Genomic DNA, 23,213 nt, shown 5'->3' on the forward strand with positions numbered 1-23,213 from the left:
ATAGGCCCTGTGAGAGTGAGAAGCATGGACATCGACCGGAAAGTAAGAGTGTGCCTATCTGGGTGTGGTATGATGAGGGAGAAAGGATATAAACTTGTTTTTAACATGCCGTCTGGCATTAACAGTTGTTAATTGTCTGTCCCCTCGTTGCATTCCCTCGCCTTTGGCTCTTTCACTTAACAGCAGTTCAGGTAAGAAGGGGGGTTGCTGAACTGTTCCTTTGAAAAAAGAGGAATTAGGTGTAACTGGCGTGACCGGAGGTGTAGATGTAACACCTTTGGGCATCCATTTTGTTGGATGTATTTGCCTCACACACCCATAAGGGTGTCATGCTTCATCATAGGCGTTGCAACTCGTCGGGGAGGCGGTGCAATCCCAGACGGGCTCACCTCAAAGAGGGGCTCTTTGGCGGAGATCTTTTGTATCCAACTGCCTTATGGTGAAGTGCGGGTGTGTGGGTGGGGTAGCAAGTTGCCTAGAGGAGTGATTTAAAATGTAGCAGGGGGTGCCAGAAACCACTTTATTCTGGGGGTCCCCCTACTGCAACTAAAAACGTGAATCTAGCTCGCTAGGTGTCAACAAGTTAGGTATAGTGACCCTAGATGAGACTAGAGGAAAGATTGGTCGACATGTTTATCGCGTGTGGCTGTTCGCCCGCGATTCATCAGGACCTATTAATGGTAAAAACTACATTTAATCAACATGCTGGTGTCATGTGTGTAGTGTGGGTGTGGTTTACCTCTGTGGTTCAATCCTATGCCTAATGGTCAGGGATTAAATGCCACATGAACGTTCGGCGGGTCGGTACATCGGGGTTGGACCTTTGGATATGGCTCAAACTTCCAGTGTCCACACGGATTCACCTACCCATCACCGCTGAGACGTTCATGTGGCATTTAATCCCTGACCATTAGGCACCAGCATGTTGTTTAAATGTAGTTTTTACCATTAATAGGTCCTGATGAATCGCGGGCGAACAGCCACACACGAGAAACATGTTGACCAATCTTTCCTCTAGTCTCATCTAGGGTCACTATACCTAACTTGTTGACACCTAGCGAGATAGATTCACGTTTTTAATTGCAGTAGGGGGACCCCCAGAATAAAGTGGTTTCCGGCACCCCCTGCTACATTTTAAATCACTCCTCTAGGCAACTTGCTACCCCACCCACACACCCGCCCTTCACCGTAAGGCAGTTGGATACAAAAGATCTCCGCCAAAGAGTCCCTCTTTGAGGTGAGCCCGTCGGGGATTGCACCGCCTCCCCGACGAGGAGCAACGCCTATGATGAAGCATGACACCCTTATGGGTGTGTGAGGCAAATACATCCAACAAAATGGATGCCCAAAGGTGTTACATCTACACCTCCGGTCACGCCAGTTACACCTAATTCCTCTTTTTTCAAAGGAACAGTTCAGCAACCCCCCTTCTTACCTGTACTTGACACGGGCACAAGCTGATACTGGACCTTCCACCCTCCTGAGTGGTAAATAGTGTCCGATTGATCAATTGATCAATTGATCATTCTCCCTCCTTCTTGACGATTACTTAACAGCAGTTAACATACTTTGCGGGCGTTAATCTTGTTTGTTAACGCCCTCAGAGGCAGGCGATAAGGCTTAAGGGATAAACTGTGATAAAAGCAAATCGAAAGTCCTCCCAAGAGGCTTGATACTATAGTCGTTTATTTTCTGCTGTACGGCACACTCATTCACACATTCAATGTACACTTATGTCAGTCATGCCTTCAGTCATTCTAAAGCGATACAAAGCTTACCTCGAAGGTAAGCTTTGTATCGCTTCTACATGGTACATAAATGTATGCTAATAATTTCTTGGGTATTTAAAAGAGACAAAGTTTCAGAGGGTTAGGTGATTCTTGTCACACCTACACACCCACATCTAGGTGCTTATAGGCGCTACAGCAGGGTCCAGTTATTTTATGTAGCCCTTAATACTGGCCTTCAGACAACAGTTCTCTGTATTCAGACAAATAAAGAAGCTAACATACAGGGAATAAACACCAATTTTTGCTAGATACTCCCAATCCTATTTTAACTCACCACTGTCCATATACACAACTCTGGCCCCACACCTGCACTTCACCATACGGCTTTTGGATAAAAGATCATCAGTAAAGTGCCCCTTTTTAGGGAGCCCGTCTGTGATTTTGCAATTAGAGGACCGGCATAACTCTACTCCTTGGATACTGTGACGGCCCCCCCGTTTATGCTGGACCTCCCACTCCCTCGTGAGTGGAAAAAGCCAGAAAGTCCCTCCTTTTTGTATTCAGTTCTTTGCACGGCTAAACCACAAGGGACTTATTTTCGGTGGGTAAGATTTGGTCTGTCCCCCTCAAATTTGGATTACACACCACTATATTTGAGTGGTCACCCTCCAAATGAGGGTGTATTTTATTCACCCAAACTAGACACTCCCAACTAGGCAATGGAAGGCCAGGTTTTGAGTTATGGTGAGGAGTAAGCAGTAGAAAGACTTAGGACCCACTCAATTCTGGGCCTCAACCGTGATGGCGCAACTGGAAGCCAATCAGAAGATTGGCAATCACTATCAGACATGAAGAGGGAATGCGTTAAAATCACCTTACAGGATTTTTATATAATGCTGGAGCCTGGGCAACAGCCCATTTCCTGGCATATGTGTATTTTTTATGAATTAGAACATGATTTGAGAAGGCTGGCATAATGATTTCTTCGCCATGTGGGCACTCCCTGACAAATTCAGGTGGCCAGTCTTTTTCAGCTAGAAGAATGTCATAACCCTTAGATAGCTTCTCCCAAAAGAATGCTTTTATTTTCTTCAGGATCTTGCGAGCTATGGTGACTTCTGCTGCGCTGTCTAGCATTGTCTGAGCCCACTCCCCGTTCTTGAGTTGTGTCCTCAAGATCCTCGGCATGTCTGATTTTTAGACCTGCTATTTACTTTTTGGTGAATTGAATTTTATTTTTCTGAACGTGTTGATCGTCTTTGGACTTCACGCGTTCTTCCTTGTGTTCTGACCGTCCTCTTCTTTCTTTCCGATTTCTGTGAAAGGTACGAGAGGAACGTGTATCAGTATCTTGATATCTATCAGGGTTTCTCAAATTATCCCTATTCCTGAGGTTATACCACTTTCCAGAGTGCTCCTTTTGAGGAGACCTACCCCTGGACTGAGAACGCTTCCCTTTAGGAAGTGTCTGTTTAGTCTTTTCCCAATTCTTTTTAGGAGTAGTGAGATTATTTTTAATAAAGACTTTTTCAGGATTTTCAGTCAGTTCAGGTTTTACTGGTTTACCACCCAAACTGTCTCTGCCTAAGTCTTCATAGGATTTTTTAAATGATTCTTACAAGTTCATATGGTTGCTCAGTAATATCAAGTTCTTTTAGTTTTTGGCAGAGTGCCACGGATGCTGCTTCACCTTTAATTTTAGCTAATAATATAGCCGAAACCTGTGTGAACTCTTTTAGTAATTTCAAACCAAGATTTAAGGCAGGTTCTGGTCCGTATTCATTTTGAATCTGTTTCAGGACGTCTGGTATCACTGCCATAGACGGAACGCCATGTGACACTTTGTCAAGATTAGTTTGTGAAAAGGATGTTAGAAAAACAAAGAATTCATAAAGTATAATTCCTTCTGAAAAAATAGTGGCAGTCACACAAGCGGACACCTTTTTAGACCAAGTTAAACTGAGTGTTCAGACGTTAAATGAACAGCAATGGCTAGCTCAGAAACAAAACACCATATCTGAGGGTTACTTCTTCCACAAGGATAAACTGTTTATCCCTCAGGAAAACTTGCGACAACAGATATTACACTGGAATCATGATGTTAGTACAGCAGGACATCCAGGGGTCAATAAAACTTTAGAGTTATGTCAGCGGCATTTCTGGTGGAAAAACATCAGACAGGACGTCCAACAATATATAAAAGCCTGCCCAGTGTGCGCACGACAAAAGTCCTCCCATTCATCCCCTAAAGGTCTTCTACAACCATTGCCCATACCTCCTCTTCCCTGGCATACTATCAGTTTGGACTTCATCACAGATTTGCCTAAATCCCATAATTTCACTGCAATTTTAGTAGTTGTGGATCTGTTGTCTAAAATGGGGCACTTTATTCCCTTACAAAAACTACCAACAGCTACAGAATTTAGTGAAGTGTTCTTAAACCAGATTGAAAAACTACATGGCCTTCCCAGTAAAATAATTTCCGACAGGGGTCCTCAATTCGTTTCAAAATTCTGGAGTCAGTTGTGCAAACATTTAGGAATTGAAATAGCATTATCCTCCGCTTTTCACCCACAGACTGACGGCCAGACAGAAAAAGTTAATCAATACCTTGAACAAAGTCTTCGGTGCCTAACCTCCATTATATCGGCTCATTGGGATGAGGTCCTACCAGTGGCAGAGTTTTCATACAACAATAGCTATCATGCAGCTTTAGGCTGCTCCCCTTTCTTTTTTATAACTGACTTACATCCACGATCTATTCCTGCCATCCTTTCAGATTTATGCCTGCTGTGACCGAAAGATTAACAGAATTGCGAGAATTTCAAAAACAAGCCAAGCGTAGTTTAGCCAAAAATAAACAAAAAGGTCAAATTATCAGTCGATAAACACAAAACACCAGCACCACCCTATAAAGTGGGGGATCTCGTCTGGTTATCAACCAGAAATATTCAGATTGAAGTCCCCAAGAAACTAAAACCTAGGTTCAATGGCCCCTTTCCCATAAATAACATTTTGAATCCAGTTTCAATGAGATTAACTTTGCCCTCAGAATATGCGATCCACCCAGTTTTTCATGTATCTTTGCTCAAACCACATGATCCGTTGTAGTGACTGAGGTATTGGTGCTTTTTTGGCTCGGTTATGATCGTTGCCCACCACCATCTCAGTATATGCTGCTGTCATTCGAACATGTATGGTGTTTTGTCCATTCACGACCTTTATTTCACCTAGTTGGTAGGGCTTGCCTATAGACTTTGACAGCTTTATGTCCCCTTATATGCTGCTTTTCGCTCTTTTTCGGGCCTAAAGGCCTATGCTCGAGCGATGCCATGTTCTTTTCTGACACCATCCTGCTAAGCCTCTTTAGGTGAAAGGCAATGTTTTAGTTTCAATGTGTTGTTCACTAGTAGTGAACCAGCAAGCACTGGTTCTTATCGGAGAAATGTGCTCTCTTCGCGCTGGAGCCATAACAAATGCTTGGCCAGCTGCTGTTGTGTGCCAGGTATGGAAAGGTACAGGAATCTCATGAGAACGGTAGGCGCGTTCTTCTAGAAGCATCGAGAGAGAGCTACATTCTATATTAGTGAAAGCAGGTCCAAGTGAGGGTGAGATGACTGTCTGGTGGTTTTGGCGGTCTGGTGAAGCATCACGGTGCAGTCGTGTTTGTGGAACAGAGAGTCCTGACCCAACCGAAGAGGGAACGAGAGACGGACCTGTCTTCAGATTGCAGATGTCTAATAATATGGTGCGGTGTTCCATGAATGACTAATTTTATCTAATTATTCCTTTATTTTCAGGTTCTATATGTGTGTATGTATATTAATAAGTCATTTCTTTCTATGTCCTTTCATCATTGTGTAATAAAGACCCCAATTTGCATTAATTCCATTTGTTTGTTGTCACTAAGAGGGAGTGTGGGTTCTCCTTAACCAGGTGCTGTTGTATAGAAGGAGGGGTGATTCCATTCTTACAGGTAACTGATGATGGGAAGGTGCGCTGCTATGTAGAGGCCTAGTAGAGACTAGGTCTGGCCGGGAGCTCACCCTATGTCCCTGGGGTTTCAGAACATTTTTTCGATTAATCAATATTGTAATAACCCAACTGTTTTCCAAATAAAATAAGATCACAATTGTTTTCAATAATTAAACTTTTTTAGTAAAGGTCCATATATTCAAATTCAAGCATGTTGTATAAATGCGTAAAGTAATTCAACCAAAAAATCACTTTGAAATCAAATAATTCTGTTGTATACCATTACACAACAATCAATGAATAAACAGAAAAAATCACATTTCCCAATGCATTTCGGGTCATGTCCGACCCTTTTTCAGGGGAATACAAATATAGAAGCGAATCCAGACTTGGTTATTTGTACCTTTCACATCAGTTCCGTTTCTGGGCACTGCAAAAGTAATAATAATAATAATGTATTCCCATGTTTCACAATATTGTGTACATCATCGTGTGAAGTAGAATTAACACTGATTTCCAATGAATAGAGGTGCAAACGAACAGAAAATATATGTGTGTGTGACGTAAACGAGAGTCACGGAATATATGGTAAGTGCATGTGATAAAGAAAGTACCAACACCCACCTATTGTGAGAAGATTCCTAATTAAAAGTCATGCCAAAACCCTAGGTGCCCCTATAGGTGACCATTAATAAGCCCTGGTGTTTATAATGTTGACTGTATCTACCTGACTAGTACAAATATCCGCACGAAAAAATCGTGTCGGGTCACCGATGTAAATATAATCTGTAAAAGATGTGTAAAAGAGTAAAGGCTTGGTTAAACGGTTAAAAATTCAAGAGCGAGACCTGCTATCAAAGAAGCTGCAGTTGCCGGCTTACCCAGTTAACGGACGTCTCTACGCGAGTTATCGTGTCCCAATGCTCTTGATTAGGTATTCTGGAACTATGGTGCCAGCTGAGGAGTGAAAGAAAGTCAAAATGTGTAAACTACCCATCCTTGAGTGGTATATTCCTCGGGTATTCAAACCGATCGCAATGAGGGCAAAAGAGCTTACCTTGACGCGTTTGCGTACCTCGACCTCTGTCCTCCCAATTACTTCCGGTGTAAACATCGGGTCCGGAACTATTCTCTTCAAATAGCGGGACGTACAAAGACCTCGGAGTGCCTATGCGTTATAAAAATAACTGACTGCATGCCTCGAAAATCGTGGCGTAAAGATGAAATATAAAATGAAAATAAGTAATGAAAAACGGTAGTAATAATCCGAAGATGCTATGCTGCTGAGTGAGTTAACTGTGGAAAGTGTGTTAAATGTGGAAATGCGTATGAGGTGTAACTGAAGAAACGGTGGTTGTGTGAATAAGGGGTGTAGTAATGACCTGCACCTGATATATATAGGGTAAAATATGAATCAAAGAAGGAGGGAAGAAACGGTCTAGATAGGAAATACAGTGAAAGAGTGAAACGGATGAAAAGTAAAACGTGAAGGAACTTAGTGTCAATCCTGTACAAAGGGTTATATTAAGTATACACACAAATACTGTTTAAAGAATTTTTTAACCAACAACCTGGTTCTTATAAATATACACTATGACACCAACCCAAGAATATTGCAAGAGATATTCTGCTGCTTTGTTAATATCATAGGAAACACACCATCTCGTACTGGTCATTAAGCCCTCCCGGTGTCAGTGTACCCAGTTTTTTTATCCAGAATGTTTCTCTCCGAGCTAGAGGAAGGTACGCTGCTCATGATTAGGGATGACTACATGGGAGAATATATAATTTGTCCTTATTCTCTGTGGAGGAAGGTCGGGCCCCTTTTTTACCAAGTGCTTACAGAGGGATGTGCTAGTTCCCCTCTAATGAGTAATTGTAGATACGGAAGGGAAATCGGCTCCTAAGCAGGAATACCTAAATTGCTGGTAGACAACCCAACATAGCATAAGAGGTATGTACTGATTTTCACCAGAAGTTGTTGCTGATTCGCACCAGGGTTTGTTGCTCGCGTAAGTGCGCGCTGAACGACGGAAGACGTTGCTGACTTGATTTGATATTTGATTAGTCGGAAGACATTGCTGATTTGATATTGATTCGCCGGAAGAAGTTGCTGATTTGATATTGATTCGTCGGAAGACGTTGCTGATTTGATATTGATGCGCACCTGGATGCGTTGCTCGCATAAGTGCGCGTTGATCATCGAAAGACGCTGCTGACCTGATTTGATATTTGATTCTGATTCGTCGGAGGACGTTGCTATACATACCCTCAGAGGTATGATCTATAGTATCTTTAGTTATTTATGTTATTCCTTTCTCAGATAGGTAAGTCTGAATGTGGTGTTTTGTTGTTAGGCATTCTGGGAAGGGACTGTGATGAGTAATTACTTTATAGCTAACTAGCTGAAACACCAGAAAAGTAGGAAAATATCAGTCATTACACCCGTCCACACGAAAAGACAACCCTCCTCCTTCTGTTGTAGTTGGAGACAATATTGCATATGAAGAAAATCGCAATATAGGTAAAAAACGTATACATGGTCGATTACAGTATTTAATTGACTGGAAGGGTTATGATGCGTCAGAAAAATCCTGGAAACAGAAACACATGTACATACTCCAAGATTGGTCAGATCTTTCCATGCCTTGCATCCGGAAAAACCCTGTCACATACGAAGCCCTTTGGGGGGGGCAGGAGGCATTTCCTGCATGTGTAAACGGTCTTGGCATGTACACGTGAATTACTTGGGAAAGATTTAAGGCCCAAATCACCTTCACATGCACACGTGAGAAAACCTGAGACCCAAAGCTATTTAAACCCCACCCACTTGGTTCCCGTGCATTCGCTTCGTGTCTAAACACTCACCTGACTCCGGACCTGGATGGCAGATCATCCAAAGCTCTTCCACGCTCCACCCTGCTTACTTCCCTGTCTTCGCTCAGTGTCTTCGGCTGTGTTCTTGCTGCCCGGAGCACATTTCAGACGTTCCTTCCTGTTTCTGAATTTCCGGCTCCAAATCCTCTCTTGGCACTGTTTCCGATTTCCTGCAAAAGAGAAAAGAAAAGAGAATCAACAAAGGGTTGCCAAGCAACACCTCGCTCTGAATGGTAAAGCGTTAGCATGCTTGAACACAGACCGGTAAGAATGTAAACTTTATGAAAACTGTGGTGGACCTCTTGACCTTCTATAAATCAAGAGAACGTTTTGAAACTCTTCCTGAAACAATCGAAGGACTTTAAGGACATTGAGTAAGTAAAGAATGTTAAAGTAAAACGGACATTTGTGTAAATACCTTGAGTCTGATTAGAAGTCTGAAAAGGAACAGAGAGCTTGGTTGCTTTTATTATTTATATATATTTAATCTGAAATTATGGCGCAAATATTGTAGAGGAAATCAGTAACTCTTGTGTTAATTTGAGCAATCACAGATTATTAGTGCACCTGTAGTGTTTTTTTTGTTTATTCTTTCTTTTAGTTTCAAGAATCCTTTTGAGAAAAGGTCAAGGGTAATTCAGGTATACCTAATTAAGAGTTCCAAAGCAGATGTTTGACCTAAAGAAGTGATTTAGGGTGTTCAGATTAATCGGGTACATTTATCAGATTATACACGAGCTGAAAACTGAAGCCCAGTAACACTTTGTCTTTCTCGAGAGACATTCTACACGACTGAATTGTCAAGTCGGTCTACAAGAATCCAGTGTGTCTTCTCTTTTCTCTCGTCCCTATACCCCCCTCCCCTGGGGTTCGATCAGGGCGGCAAGTGAATCCTATCCTTGCCTCTCTGGTGAAGTTCAGAGGGAGTTGGGTAATAGAAGCATCAAGGAAGGAACAAACCGGAGTACAGGTGGGTGAATTCGTGACACCATGGGCCCCAGGGACCACCACCTCCAAGGGGCTTTGTACTCGTTGGGAGGGGGGGCCGCGCAGCTCCCATTCCAGAGCCCTTGAGGGCCTTGGGAGTATCACCCCCTAGGGCCAGCTGCAATGTCTCCCGCCATGCCTTAGTAAACTCTGCTTTGCTTCTTGGAAGCGAGAGCAGGAAACCTGCTCTCGCTTCCAAGAAGCAAAGCAGAATTGCTTTTGGGCAAGGGGAGCTGCATGTTAGCAGCTCCCCTTACCCAAAAGCAATTATGGCTCAGGCAGGAGGCGAGGAGCCGGCAGGGACCGTGGGGGCATTGGGGCTCCCCCCAAATTGAGGGTCAGCCCCCGGGGATGGGGTCCCTGGGGCCAGAAATGACAAGGGAGGGGGGCCACAAAGCCCCTCCCCTTTAGTTTATTGCTTTTTTTTAATGGAAGGGCAGCCCTGGGGGATGTGGTCTAGAGGTGGCCCAGGGGAGTGAGGCCACGCTGCCCCCTTCTGCAATTTTTTTAACACAAGGCCAGGCCCCGGGGGATGGGGTCGCCGGGGCCAATAGTGCCCAGGGAAGCGGGGCCTTCTTGTTTTTTTTTAAATGCTCAGGCACTGGGAGATGGGATCCCCAGGGCTCAAAAAATGTTAAGAGAAGGCGTGCCACACAGCCCCCTCCTAAAAAAAGAAATAGAAAACCGAAGCTGGATCTCGCCGTAGGCCCCGCCCCCTCCCTGTCCCACTTGAAAACACGCCTTCTGGCTCGTTTTGGGTTGGGGGATGAAGTCCCCTCACATCTTATGGGTCCTTAGGGGCCAACTAGCCCACCAGGTACCTCCAGCAAGCACCACACAGTGGGATTGCTGAGGGGTGGTCCGAGGCCACGCCCTTTTTTACACCACTTTGCAAACGCGCCTTGTGGCGCATTGCTGATGGGGCAATGAGGTCCTGTTGTGCCCTGAGGCCCTCAGGACTAAAGTGAACTTCATCCCCTGGGCAGCAGTGCGCCAGGAGTCGCGTTTTCAGAATGGTGTAAAAAGGTGGCGTGGCCTTTGAACATTCTCAGCAATCCAGCTGTATGGGGCTTACTGAAGGTAACAGGAGGGCTAGTTGGCCCTGAAGGACAGGGCACTGTCGCAATTAAAACTCACATGTGATCAATGGCAGTGGTCTGCATTTTTTGAGACTCTGGCTTTACTGCCTCACTGATGAGTGATCCTATCCACTTTCGGGTACTCACTGACACCCAATTTGCTCCTCAGCCCTTACTTCTACGCTCAAAGATATCAATTTATAATAGGATCTTCCAGTTAAGCCATAGGCTAGTTAGTAAAATCTCTCTCAATCTATGCAGCCTCCATTTGTAAGTGCTTTGACTGCCTTCTCTTTGGAGTGCAGCACGTTGGCAATCAAAGTCTTGTATAGATCATGATTACTGGACTATTTATACTTCACAGATGTGCCTGCGATTACTCTGTAGAAAACACAGTTGATGGACAGAATGTAGAACAATGTCATACATTCACCCCAGTACAAGGATCTGGGCCTAAATCCATCGTTTTTTTGTACTTCACACCACCCTGGGTTAGACACTGGCTATATGGAAATCAGCTCTGACCCTGTGCCTCATGGGAACAGTCCAGTCCGAACTACCAAGCCAAGTCTTTCCCAGATCGGAATCAAGCATCCAAGGACCGGTTTCTGGCTATCAGCCTTCATCAGCCTGGATAGCTTGACTCCAGTGGTGTGGAGAGCCTGGGACTCACGTCTGAGCATACCCAGCCCATTTGGGGTGAAAATTGTAAAAAACACAGTTGATGGACAGAATGTAGAACAATGTCATACATTCACCCCAGTACAAGGATCTGAGCCTAAATCCATCGTTTTTTTGCACTCCACCCCACCCTGGGTTAGACACTGGCTATATGCAAATCAGCTCTGACATTGTGCCTCGTGGGAACAGTCCAGTCCGAACTACCAAGCCATGTCTTTCCCAGACCGGAATCAAGCATCCTAGGACCGGTTTCTGGCTATCAGCCTTCATCAGCCTGGATAGCTTGGCAGTTCGGGCTGGACTGTTCCCATAAGGCACAGGGTCAGACTGATTTGCATATAGCCATGTCTGAACTGGGGTGGCAGAGTGGGCTAAAGAATGGTGACGGATTAAACCCAGATCTTTTGACTGGGTGTGAGTGTTTTATTGATTCAGATGCTCCGCCCATCACCACCCCCTTTTGTACCACTTTTGGCCGCCATAAGTGTGGCAGGGTATGCTCAGACGTTAGTCCCTTTCTCACTTTGCCACTGGATTCAAGCAAGCCGGGCTGAACACGGCTGGAATGCCAGAAACTGGTACTTGGAAGCTTGTTTCCGGTCCAGGGAAGACATGCCTTGGCAGTTCGGGCTGGACTGTTCCCATAAGGCACAGGGTCAGACTGATTTGCATATAGCCATGTCTGAACTGGGGGGGCAGAGTGGGCTAAAGAACGGTGATGGATTAAACCCAGATGTTTTGACTGGGTGTGAGTGTTTGATTGATTCAGAAGCTCCGTCCATCACCACCCCCTTTTGTACCGCTTTTGGCCGCCATAAGTGTGGCAGGGTATGCTCAGACGTGAGTCCCTTGCTCACTTTGCCACTGGATTCAAGCAAGCTGGGCTGAAGATGGCTGGAATGGCAGAAACCGGCCCTCGGGAGCTTGTTTCCGGTCCAGGGAAGACATGGCTTGGCAGTTCGGGCTGGACTGTTCCCATAAGGCACAGGGTCAGACTGATTTGCATATAGCCATGTCTGAACTGGGGTGGCAGAGTGGGCTAAAGAACGGTGATGGATTAAACCCAGATCTTTTGACTGAGTGTGAGTGTTTGATTGATTCAGATGCTCCGTCCATCACCACCCCCTTTTGTAATGCGATTACTCTGTGGCATACTTTTTCCCTAAAACAGCAGTGTACAGACAGTATTTCCTTGTGAGAACTAGTTGGCACTGAAAGTCGATGTACCATTCTATTGCGAGTTAACTTCAAAACTGTTTATCCTGAATTTTTTTAATGGATCAATATTACTGATTTTTCTTTATTCCCACCACCTACAAGTGGTGTAATTGTTTTGATTTTCATTAGTAAATCCCCGTACAAAAGACTTTGCTACCTGCGCCTGATAATAGTATTTATGAAAAGTACGTCAATTTATGAGAAAAAAACCTTTAACACCACAAATTCCTTCTCTGCTGCTTTTCTTCTCAGTCCACTTTACTTTCTCTCCTTTCATGTCTCTCACGAATGTGGTCCCCCTTCTATCCTTTTAAGACTCATTCCCTCACTCAAGTGGACCTTCATGGTCTTAATTTATCTCTTACTTTCTCTTTCTAGCTTCTCACTTTCTTTTTCCCGTATTATCTCACTGTTTTCTTTTAGCTCTCTTCCTCTTTTTCAACAGCCTTTTTTTCTTTCAATCTTGTTTTTTTCTCACTATTTTTTTATGTCTCACTGTCTGTTGTATTTTCACTCTCTTGATCTTTTTCTCTTCTACTAGCTCTGCTGCTCTTTTTATCCCTCTGTTCTTCACTCATCCTCATCTTTGTCTCCTTTTATCTCTCTATTTTTGCCTTATTTGCTCTTCTTCTCAACCATTGTCTGCATCACCCTCTTTCTCTACTCTTTTTCACTCTGTTCTCTGATACCTTTGGGTTTCCTCTTGCTCTCCATTCTCATCTTTCTCACTCTCCACCCTACTTGCAGAGTGTGCACCTTTAAGCGCTCTGAATAAGGGGGACATCATACCTGACAATCTCTGGCTGATATCCATCATCTCACAAATTCTAAATGCTAACCTTTGACTTTTTCACTCTATTCTATAATGTCCCGGAGTTTGTAGTCACTTTCATGTTAATTTGTTTCTCTTTTGCTCTGGTTCTTACCCTATTTCACTCTCTCATGCTATTTCTCACTTAGTTTTCAGATTCTCTTAGTCTATCTTTCTAACTCTTTTGCTATTTTGGTCACACATAAGACTACCAGAATTTGAAAACAACAAAAAAACTGTATATTTAAAAAAATCTAAAAGATGGACGACTATTTTACATCAACTGAGGGGTACGGGATGACAGTGCTTATCAACACCGAAATGCCAAGAAATAAATAAAATGCCATTTTAAACACCATTTCATACCGGCTAATTAAAGTGCTTTCTGAGAACAGAAACTAGCCAGTCCTCCTTTTGAATACATAAAAATGTGCCTCTTTCAGCTAGCCCGCTATGAAAACAGGGACACAAGACAAATTTCTTGAAATTTGAAAAACTGGGGTTGTCCTGGTAAATCCGGGGCACATGGTCACCCTAATCACACATGCACTTCATAACCTTTGTTTCTCCTTTGCTGTTTCTCGTTCTGTTTTTCTACAACATTCACTCTTTTTATATCCCAATTTTATCTCTTGCTTTGTTTTCTTATATATATTCTCTGCATATCAGGTTTCAGAGAGGCCCTTCCGGATCGCAGAGTTGAAAGGGTCTTATCTAATGTATGGTTCATATGAGGGCAGATGGAGTCACATCAGGGCACATAAATGTAAACAGCCCAGTGCAACCAACGCGCAGGGCACCGAAGGCTAGGGGTCAAAGTGCAAAATGCTCCTAGGACAGAGAACATAGGCACATCTATTGTTAGTGCAGCAGACACAGTGGCACCAGGGCTGAAGAAGAGGTAAGAGGCATGGCCAAGCCAGAGATCAAGATGGTCGCTCTGCTTTGAAGCTCCGCCAGCAGTCGATGCAACAACGTGATGTTCCGCTATCCAGCGAGGCTACCGGGCAGGGAAAAGACACTTAAATGCAGTGGAAGGGATCCTGATTAAAAGTCTCCCTGGGGTGCTGTGAGAAAACCACCGGAACGGCAGAAATCGGCGACTCCAGGCGGACGACTTTCAAGATAGCGGAATTGACGATATGAGGAGACTCCGGGTGCGGCGGCGGAGGGACTGAGCCAGCAGCTGAGGTGATGTGAGTCGCCGGGCCACGGGCCGGAGCGTTGAGCGGCCACATTCTGGGCAAAGCGGCGCTCTGTACTGACGGGAGGTCCGTTTGACCTCTGGCGGTCCGAGCACGGCACTTTTATGTCTGCGCTGATCGCGGGGGCACACAGGGATGGTGCCTGCGATCTCTCCCCCGACGACATCTGGTACAGCATTTCCAAAGCGCCCTTGGGGATCTCCTCCCTGTATAAGCACTCGCTCGGCCGCGGCCTGCGCTGTTCTCCCCCTTTTCTCCGTAGGGCTCCATTGTTGTAACCCTTCCTGGCGTGGCTGCGCTGCTCCCGGAGCGAAAAACGGAATCCAACCCTCAGCAGTGTCTCAGCCCCAGCCACCAATTTATGCTGCAGCAAACTTGAAACATTAACTGCCCACTGCACATTGCCTTGTCTTCAAACAACCTGCCCCGTGGAAGTACTGTGCCTCGACCACTGCTACGCCACAAGCTCCATTGTGGGAGACAATAGTGAAATAGCCAAAACCTCCCCTGTAGCCAGGAAAATACAAACACGGGTTGGATGCCCATTCCTTGCTTATCAGTTCTGCTTGCCTTATCTCTCTTCGCCAGCTACATGCACCTGCTCTGCGGCCATAACCAGAAGACTCTGGCATTGGGCTTAATTAATACTTGGCAGGTGGAACTGCGGTATGGGCCGCAAAGACCCCAAACAGCGCCTCCTCCCCTTCGAAAAGGTCACGAAGTAGCCCAAGAAGCCCCTGACAACATGGCGGAAGGTAGCCAGAAAGACACAACACTAGAGGGTGATACCAACCAATTAGGTTCCCTGCTACAAGAGATGAGAGCGGGGTTCAGAGCCAGCCCTAGATGTGCGCTTTGATGCCCTAGATAAGCACATGGCGGATCTGGGATCGAAGATCCAAGTTCACGACAGAAAACTCGATGTGGTGGAATCGCATACATCAGATCTAGGAGATGGAACGTTCATAGATCACTAAGTCCAAGGCCCAATCCTGGATGCCCGCCCAGACCAATCACTGCCTGTGTCATGAACTTTAGGGATCGAGACACGGCCCTGCGCCTGGCACGAGAACAGGGCGAACCGGTATGGCAGGGCTCCAAGCTGTCCCTATACCCAGACTTTACAATCATGGTACAGGAGGCCAGGCGGAAATACACTGGAGTTAAGGCTACACTCAGAAATCTAGGACTGCTCTATCCAGCTCGGTTACGTGTTGAGATCAATGGGAGAGCCCGTGTCTTTGACAATCCTATGGAGGTGCAGGAGTTCTGTCACACTTACAAACTTAACAACAAACGCCCAGCTGAGGACAAAAGACTTCCCCCTCCGCAGAGTGGTTCAGACGTCAGCATGGAATTATACTCGGGATCTGGGCACGGCTAAACTGTTAATATGACCTTCCTTTACATGGAGACTTGAATAAGTTGGGATTTCATTCAATCACTTTTAGTATAATTTTTTATTGCAACGTAGCTGTAGGGCCGCTGCCACCACCCTAATGGTATTCACCTTATAATTGTTGTGTGAATTTAGTAAGTACTATTTATGGTTGTTTTTCAGCGATGCAGAGGAACTATTAGTACTGTACTGTTTCTGGATAGTAATGGTTTTGCCTCTCTGGTAGGGTGGGGAGGGGAGGCTGGGACATTGTTTAGCTACACTGAGACGTTCTTAGGTACACACTTGGATGTAACTGGCAAGTTCGCACGGTTGATTTTCATTAAGCACTCATTTTTACCACCACCATGGCTCAGTTAGGGTATAATTCTGTACCCTCAGAGGTGGTTTTGGTGACATGGAACGTCCGCGGCCTGAACAACACTTGCAAGAAAAGGCAGATAACACAGTATTTACTATGTCACAGGGTAGATGTAGCTTTCTTACAGGAAACTCATCTGCCTCCTAGTGATCAGGCCCACTTTGCTGCAAATTGGGGAACACATCGATATTTTGCCAACTTCAGCAACTTCGCAAGGGGCACTGTCATTCTTATACATAAATGACTCCCCTTCCATTTGCATTCTGTAATACGTGACAGTGAAGGCAGGTATATCATTGTCCTGGGCACGTTAATGGGTAACAGGGTGGCATTGGTCTGTGTGTATGGCCCCCAATAGCGACTCCCTGGACTTTATTATACCCTACTCTCTAAACTGGCGCAGCTAGGCCCAGTTCCCCTTTTACTGGGGGGTGATTTTAATATAGTCCAGGACCAGTCACTTGACACCACTTCGAGAGCACTAGATCCCAAACCGTGAGCACGAAAGGCATTGAGCTCGCTTTGCGATCAATTCTACTTAATTGACATAGGTCGTACGCAAAACCCGCATAGCACTGACTATACTCACTACACTGGCAGTCATACCACATGGACGAGGCTCGACTATTGGCTGGCATCCCCAGAACTTATCAGCTGGTGTCATGTGATCCGGACACTTCCTCGCACATATTCGGATCACTCCCCGGTATTATCAATATTGAAGGTCCCACGATTCCCCAGCCGCGCATTAGATGATGATGTTTTTAGACAGGAGTAACTAGAAGCGATAGAGGACTACTTCGTCATTAACACTGGTTCAGTAGACACTGTGGCAATGTTATGGGAGGGTTTTAAAGCATACATGAAGGGCGTGTGTATATCCAAAAATGCCGATGTAGTGCCGGATTTGTGCAGTAAGTTAGCCCGCCTGGAAAATGACCTAGGGCCGTTAGACTCTAAACAATGCCAGGCGACAGGTCCCGAAATAGACAAGCGACCTTTGTCCCTGCTCACAGAATTCAAAGATATGCTGAGAGTTAGATCCTTTTTATGGGGAAATACTACAATGCCAGGAAATACGGCGAAGGCGAGTGGCCGGGACGAGTCCTAGCACAGATGATTAGACCTCCCTATTGTAAGGTATACATCCCCGAGTTGAGAACTTCGTCGGGACAGCAGATCACTGACACACAGGATATGTAGGGGGAATTTATGTCCTATTTTAAAACATTATACACCACTAGATTGGGTCAAGACAGGGCGCAGCAGAAGAGTTATTTGTCCGAGGTCGCTTTCGTTTATTTCGAGAAGTTTATGCAGGACTTTCTCGCTGAGCCTATCTCTGAGGAGAGCATTGATGAGGCATCTCTGCCCTGAAGAGTTCCTCGGTCCCGGGGATCAACGGTTTCACTGCGGATTTTTATAACGCCTATAAAGATTTATTGATTCCCCATCTCCTTAAATTATATGCAGAAGCCTTGGAGAGGCAGATATTACCTGCCACCCTGCGTGAAGCAGGCTTCATTCTTCTCCCCAAACCTGGCAAGCACCCACTGCTATGTGGTTCCTATCAACCGTTATCACTATTAAACCTAGACTACAAAATAATGGCAAAGGCTCTGGCATGTCGCCTGTCTCTCCTAATAGAATCTATCATTCCCCGGCCCAGTCTGGTTTCATACCCCATCGCTCGACAGCCTTCAATGTACGCACATTATTTAACACTCTGCATAGAATTAACCCGGAAATCCCTGCTGCGGCAATCCTATTTGATACAGAAAAGGCATTTGACTCCCTTGAATGGCCTTTTATTTTATCCATCATGGAGCGCATGGGGATGCCGTTTGGTTTCATTGCCGCGACTGCCCTGCTATACAGTCAACCGCTGGCCCGACTCCAACTAAATGGTACATTGACAGCTCCCTTCTCACTTTCACGTGGCACGAGACAGGGCTGCCCGTTGTCGCCTCTGTTGTTCATTTTAGCCACGGACCCACTAATACGGCACTTCCAAGAGAAACGCCTTCATAGGTGTTTACACTTCACCACCGGCCCATTGTTAGTATCATTGTATGCAGATGACACGATTTTATATGTACGCAACCCCCAGACTAATTTGGATCCCCTTATCCGGGAAATTCTGAGCTTTGGCAGACATTCCGGACTGGGTATCAATTGGAACAAATCTGTAATTTTTCCACTCACTGCCAGCACAGACAAGGGACTTGGAATTCCCCCTGGAATGGAATACTGACTCGGTTAACTACCTGGCCATACATATACACTTAGAAACAGAGCAGATCATCCGCCGCAATTACGGACAACTGTTTCCAAATTAGAGACTCAAACAGAGAAATGGCTAAAGCTCCCCCTATCCATGGCTGGATGAGTTTCCCTCATTAAGATGGTTGTGCTTCCGAAATTTTTATATCTGGTTCAAAACATCCCGATCCCTCTTATGAATAAATTCCTTTCGACCCTTTGATCACACTTAATAAGATTAGTATGGGGTGGCGGAAACTTCAGGGTAAACTGGCGGGTTTTGACACTCCCCGGCGATAAAGGTGGGTTTGGGGTCCCTGATTTACAACTGTAGTATTTAGCTACACAGTTCAGTTTTGCACAGACATGGTACCACCCTGATGCCAGAATTCCATACCTCCGACCAGAGTCTGACTTAGTCCTCCCGGACATTTTAGCGGCGATATTAACGAAGGGTTCCCCCAAAGATATCTAACGCACATCGACCACTAGTTGGGCATGGGAGAAATTGCGTTGCATAACACACACACCATTGCTTTATTCTTCTGATCTCCCACTCCCGAACCCTAAGTGGATACCTATAACTAGCAAAAAGCTCATACAGAAGACATGCGCTACATTTGACATTGCTAAGATAGGCGATCTATTCCTCTCGAAAGTACTGGAACAACATGTACTAAAATCCCTGTCCGTGTACTTGGAGTCCCATTCCCTACTTCACGAACGACAAGCAGGGTTCCGAGCACATCATAGCACCGAGTTGGTGATGCTCTCGGTACTGGATGAACTGAGAGGCCTGGCTGACGGTAAAAAAACCGAGCGCCCTGATCTTGTTAGATCTTTCAGCGGCGTTCGATACCGTCAGCCATGCGCTGCTGCTGGAAAGACTGAGTGAGTTTGGCATTAAAGGCCTGGCTTTTAGATGGTTGCAGTCATTTCTGTCAGGAAGGACCCAAAGAATACAACTTGGAGAAGAAACCTCCGCAGTGGGAAAGCTAGAATGTGGGGTGCCCCAGGGCTCGGCCCTGTCCCCACTGCTATTTAACCTATACCTGCAGCCTCTGATTGCCTCCCTGGCACGTATGGGCTGCACAGTATACAACTACGCGGACGACACGCAGCTGCTGCTGAGTGTCGACAACACAAATGTCGCTCAACTCCACACTCAGAATATCTTGAGATACACGGTCCAATGGATGACAGGAAACCTTCTAAAAATCAACCCAGATAAGACTGAGGTAGTGGTGATTCCATCTGCCACCTCACCATGGTGCGATCTCTACTGGCCCGCAGAGTTAGGCCCGGCCCCAAAACCCAGCCTGAATGTGAAGAGCCTGGGGATCAAATTAGATTGTGACCTTTCAATGGTCAACCAAATCTCTTCAGTGGTGGGTAGCTGCACTAACATTATCCGACAGCTACGGAAGTTAGTACCTGTCATCTCCCAATCTATGCTTCGCTCCATTGTCGAAGCCACCGTGATCTCAAGAATACACTACGGAAATGCCCTCTACCTTGGCCTACCAAAAATCCTGACAAATAGGCTACAGGTGGTGATGAATGATGCTGCTCGTCTCATTTTTAGATTGCCAAGACGAACCAAAGCATCCCCCCTGCTACAGAATTTCCATTGGCTCCCCATCAAGGAGCGAGTGGAATTTAAAAGCTTATGTATAGCCCACAAAGCCATCTATGGCATGGCGCCCGCATACATTAAAGACCGTGTGACAGTGTACAGCCCAAAGAGAGTTCTCTGATCTTCAGACTCTCAATTATTGGTCTGCCCTCGGTACAAACTTGTTACCAAGGGTGGAAGAGCCTTTTCGGTGTTGGTTCCTCAGCTATGGAACACACTACCTGAGCCACTGCGCAGGGAAGAGAACCTCCTATGCTTTAGAAAGGGGTTGAAAACGCTGCTGTTTAGGAGGTCCTTGAGTGTCATCTAGGCTAGTGGATGCTTCTCTGTACTTCCAAAGTTGTTGTTTTACCATCGATTTCCGAGCGCTTAGAGGCCTGCAGGTGATTGAGCGCGTTACAAATCAAAAATAACAATAACAATAACAATAACAATAACAATTTGCAGATGGACATATTTTTGATCCCGATGATGAGTCCTTCTTCCATGGTGCCACATTCATGGACAGATACGTCCTTCTACGAATCTGTTACTTAGCTTACTACTAGCCAAAAGGGAGGTATCCATTCATTGGGGTGGCAGAACAGCACCCTCGGTGAAGAGCATGGCGTCCTGTTCCACAAACAGCGACCTATATATAATAACAGTCCCCCCCACCTCCAGGCCCAGAGATATCTGGGGAACTTTCAGAACATACCTAGAGGCGCAGCGACAAGACCCCCCTACCCAGAAAGAACAGGGCATAGTCCCAACAGGGGTGGGTTAGACTGTCCCGAGATACATGTCAATAATCAACTACACCGGATGCTAAACTCCTTTTTTGATGTTGGTACAGTTGATGTATTCCCATGTCATGATTGTAAACACTGTTTATGTGAATCAGAGTCAAGAACGATTGTAACAGAAAATATGTTAGCCGCCGAGGGACTTGCTTTATGTAACATGTGATCACCCTGCGGCATTTATTGAGCCCTTAACAGTGTGTACTATGTCTACCTGTACTTTTAGATGGTTGCAGTCATTTCTGTCAGGAAGGACCCAAAGAATACAACTTGGAGAAGAAACTTCCGCAGTGGGAAAGCTAGAATGTGGGGTGCCCCAGGGCTCGGCCCTGTCCCCACTGCTATTTAACCTATACCTGCAGCCTCTGATTGCCTCCCTGGCGCGTATGGGCTGCACAGTATACAACTACGCTACAACTATGTGGGGTGCCCCAGGGCTCGGCCCTGTCCCCACTGCTATTTAACCTATACCTGCAGCCTCTGATTGCCTCCCTGGCGCGTATGAGCTGCACAGTATACAACTACGCGGGGTTTCCGTTCTCTCACAGAACTGTGCACAGAGACCTAGAACCTGGGTGAGTTAGGGTGACCCACAACTCACCTTTGTTTCAGAAATCCCCTTACCTAGCTAGCTACAGTGTCGCATCGGTAGTAATTACTTCCCAATGACTTAGACAATCCAGAACATGAACTTAGAATACCTCAGGTATCGTGGAACACATGAACACTCTTTCGTTATATTTTCATTCCAAACCGAAACTGGGAGGCAATGAAAGCACGTGCACGTTTGAAATGTTCATTTTTCAATGCAGCATTCTCAAACGCAGTATCTTGTATAATATCAACATACATATTATAAAAATCAGAGTCAGCAGCATAGTCACTAATCCATAGTAAGCAAAAGGTGATAACATGGTATGATGCAAATTCTATAGAATTCTGTATCACCTATATTTCGCGCACCCTAATTAGCATATTATATTATATCTAAGAAGGTCTCATCTGGGTTCTTAGCAGGGCGGACCCATACCTCTAATTCTCAGTAGTAGGAGATCACATCAACAGCTACCAGCTCTCAGCATGCTCAGCATCAAGTGTGTTGATTCATTCCCTGTAACTGTATCTAAAACCCACGTAGAGCCAAATGTTGGCACAAACATTATTTGTGTTATGACTAACGTGGTGCGAGGATCAGGCCTACAGCAACCTTGTGTTAGGTTATTCTGAGAGTGTGCAGTTCTCAGTGTGCAGACATTTGTACCAAGTGTACCAAGCACGACTGATATCAGTGCAATAACATATTATTCTCAAATAAATCACATCTTTCGTCTAGGTTAAAAGTTGTAATAACAATTAGGTGTCGTGTGCAAACCGAAGCAGAAAGAAAATATGGCGTTTAAACATTTAATAAGCACATGCTAACTTAACACAATATATAGAAACGTAGTAACCATATGACACCCCCCCAATGATCCGAGGACCGTTAAAAAAGAAAAAATATAAGCCAATACCCTATGAGAGGCAAGACATGAAAGCAGAGTTCAATGATATTGAGCCAAGCTAAATGTATGTAAATGTATGTAAAATTTAAAAACACAAAAATGTAAGTATGAATGCCTATAGTGGCCACACAAAACATAAAAAGTCGAACTTGAGGCCTAATTTCAATTAATCAGGCCTAGAACATATGAAAAATCGAATGTTCATATTAAAAAAAGGCACCATTCAGAATTACTAAAAAGTCACGTGCCAGATGGAAGTATTCAGAGTCATTCCTCGTTGAATGAATATGCAAAATAGGTAGCTACAGCTTCCAACATGAAATCACTGCCATCATCCGAAAACAGTTCAGCCATCCAATTAAGCAATGGGAAAGAACATACGTGCTCCTCCAACACTGATTCCTCTAGCATCATCAGAGGACAACTCAGTGGGTTCTCGAGAACGCTCTGTGCCAGAAAGTCATGCGCCGCTGCGAATATGTCCCACTGACCCATTAGTCCATGCATCGCTGCTACAGCCATAACCCTTTCGCCAGAACAGACCAGCTCGTGAGCCACTACGGGGTACATCAGCTGATCAAAGTTGACGTCAGGAGAAGTCGGTGAACAGAGACACAAATCAATGGCCCAGTCGAAATCACAGCTCAGGCAATGAAACACAGGCTGGACACATGTGAAATAGGAAAATCTGAAGGATAATCCAAAAGC

General features: G+C 45.2%; 1 long non-coding RNA gene across 1 annotated transcript in view; it reads right to left on the reverse strand.

Annotated features, from left to right (window-relative positions):
• LOC147737189 (uncharacterized) overlaps positions 1-23,213 on the reverse strand; it is a 72,170-nt gene that overhangs the window by 8,281 nt on the left and 40,676 nt on the right. Inside the window, exon 3 of the long non-coding RNA XR_015295535.1 lies at positions 8,574-8,752. This is a non-coding gene — a long non-coding RNA (uncharacterized LOC147737189). The remainder of the gene's footprint in view (positions 1-8,573; positions 8,753-23,213) is intronic.

The sequence above is a fragment of the Lissotriton vulgaris genome, chromosome 1_1 (assembly GCF_964263255.1).
Source record: "Lissotriton vulgaris chromosome 1_1, aLisVul1.2, whole genome shotgun sequence".
NCBI lineage: Eukaryota > Metazoa > Chordata > Amphibia > Caudata > Salamandridae > Lissotriton > Lissotriton vulgaris.